The sequence below is a fragment of the Alligator sinensis genome, unplaced genomic scaffold, assembly GCF_000455745.1.
Source record: "Alligator sinensis unplaced genomic scaffold, ASM45574v1 scaffold984_1, whole genome shotgun sequence".
Taxonomy (NCBI): domain Eukaryota; kingdom Metazoa; phylum Chordata; order Crocodylia; family Alligatoridae; genus Alligator; species Alligator sinensis.
Window position 1 is genome coordinate 634,177 of NW_005842204.1, and position 2,938 is coordinate 637,114.

Genomic DNA, 2,938 nt, shown 5'->3' on the forward strand with positions numbered 1-2,938 from the left:
GGGAGAATAGGATGAGCAGCACGTTGGGGCTCTTGCACCATTCCCTTAAGCTGTCTGGATGGAGAGGTTGTTCTGTAGATACCATATACCCCTACCTGCCCACAGATCCCAGGTGACAACCCTAGTTCTTTACCACCTCAAAAATGCTCCCAAACTGCCCTTCTTCTGTGCTTTCTGACTCCATTGTTCCCATCTGAACATCACTCCCACATCTCATCGTCTCCCCTTTCCACTAAAGTAGTAGACATTTGTTTGCTTATTTTATGGCAGAGGATGTGATTGCTTTCCCATCACTGACACCCTCAGAAGTGAACTAAAAATGGCCACTTCTGAACTGCATTTTCCAGGTAATGTTGAATGACTTTGAAATGTCATAAATTTCAGACTATGATTGAAGACTATTTTTTTTTCTTTTTTACCTGTCTTCAATTCAAAACAGATTTTATTATTATGATTATTTTATGGAAAATGTCCAAATCTCAACGTTTTGTTCTATTTGGAAATGCAATAACTGAAAAATTCAACCATCTTTAATTCACTAGCTTATATATACCATAGCTGCAGTCCAGATAACAGAATATGGTTTGAGTCTATTATTGGCAAGAAGTCCTATTTTGCTTTCTTTTTGGCCCCCAAATGCTCTGAAATCTGGAAGGTTTTTTGTGTATAAATTTCCACTGGGTGGCAGCATGGCCTAAAGGATAGGATAGGAAGGACTCAGAGAGACAATTCTATTCTCAGCTTTCTCAGCCCTTGGGTTTGGGTGAGTTAGTTCCTCTTTCTGCTTCTCTAGTCCCTTCCACATGTATTTTCAAGTTAGGTTGTAAGTTGTTCAGGATGGGGGCCAAGTGTTTATACAACGGGATCATGTTCTCAGCTGAAGCGTATAGGACCTAATTTAATACAAATAACAAAATAGTTGGGACTATATTGTACTTATGCTGATATCGCTACATTTTTGTACAGTGAACAAAGAAAGAAGAGAGAAATTGTGTTTAGTATGTCCTTTGCAACCAAATCTTCAACAGCGTGCTTCTCCTGCATGAATTGTAATGTAGCATGGCAATTAAAAGGCTGTAAAAGATAAGGACCAGAATCACAATATGCCATAATAAAACTCTCCTCCTACCCACATCCCTTAGTGAAACAACTCAGAGAACAGATGAATGCAACTCTTAAGATGACAGCAGTGTTTTCCTGTATGAGATGTGCTCTTGGGAATACAAAGCTAAACAACTAGGTGTTCATCTGAGAAGATGCATTGAAATTGTTGCTGTACCATTCCTGCATACTGGCTTCTTTCCTATCCAGGAGAGCACAATATAACTGTAGACTCTCCCTCTGCCTTAAGAAGGGTATTTGTACCCAAAAGCTTGCAAAGAACAATTTTTCCAACTATTTAGTTGGTCTAATAAAAGATATCACATTTACCCAAGAAACCTTGTCTTGTTGTACCATTGACTCTTTGGAAATAGTTAGGAAGAAGAACCCATATGTTGCTCTGTGTTAAAATGACTTGTCCTTTCAGACTTGTGCTAAGTGGAAACAGCAGCAACTGGTGTGAGGATGTAGGTGGTAAGGTCAGCACTGATGGAATCAGTCGGCCAACTGCAGCACTATATAAGAAATAGACGTTTTATGCCTATTTTTCTAAAAGTCAGCCTGTTGTCCTGCTTATTTATTGTGACACCAACAGCTATAAAGTGTGCCTTCATCTAAAGAAAACTGAACTATAGTAGGTATGTGTATTGAATGAGCCTCAGTTACTCACAGCAGAGTTGTCAAGGAGGAAACCTTTATACACCTAGCAAAGACAAAAGTCTAAACTTTTTGTTTTAAAAAGTGAAGCATAGTGGGGAGATGCAATTGTTTGGGCTATGGAAAGAACACTACATGTTCCCTTCAGTGGAGGACAGGAGTTCATGTAGTACAACAACCTGTGCACAAGGTACCTAGTTAAGGAAATCAAATTGAGAATAGATGGTAAGATGTAATTCCTCAGGTGAAAGGAAGCAAGCTAAGACTGTATGGTTATCGAGCAAAATTCTTAGAGTTAACTTAGTAATAAACAAAGATGTAAGGGGATACACATCAGTCTCTTTCCTTGGGATGTAAAATACAAGTACTGGATACGTCTACCAGTAGAGACGTCTACTGCGCTAAGGGTGCAGTAGACTGATTCTACTGTGTATTAGCACAGCTGGCAAAAACCATGGTAATGTGCAAATGCACAGTAGAATTAGTCTGCTGTACATTAGCATCATGAAAAAAGCATGCACTGGTGCTACTGCGCAATAGCACTGATTACGGAGCATCAAGTTTAGTACCTATACTTACTACAGGTACACCGATACATCGGTCCGATATTGGATTAGCACCGATATAAAGAAAATGGACTGCTTTGGAAATTGGCCTGATGGGGCTGATAATTTGGCTGATAAATGCCCATGCATGTGTGCAGCCACAGCACAGCGCACAGGCAGCGAGGAGCACAGCCTGGCAGCTTGGAGAGTTGCGTGCAGCTGGTAAGTCTACTGTGTTGGAAGAGGAGAGGGAAGGGAAAGGGTGTAGGGGGAGCAGATCAAGGCCCCCAATGGTGAGGGAGGGAGTGGGGCTGGGGCAGCTGCTGCCCAGCTGGGGCAGGCTGGGGCGTGGGACAGAGCCAAGGCTTGTCTGGAGGGTGTGGGGAGTGGGGGTGGCTCCCACCGCTGCACGCACCGTAGGAGGGCACGGGGAGGTGGGGCGTGTGAGTCCGGATTTGTGCAGGGTGCAGGAGGGGTGGGCTGTCACTGCAGGCTGGGGCTGCACCAGACTCTTCATGTTATCATGGGGGGTGGGAGGGGTTGGGCTGGGGCTATGCTCGGGGCAGGTGGTGGTGGCACTGGGAGAGGAAGGTATGGGGGGGGTACAGCGAATTTTGGGGTGGCTGGCGGCCCCC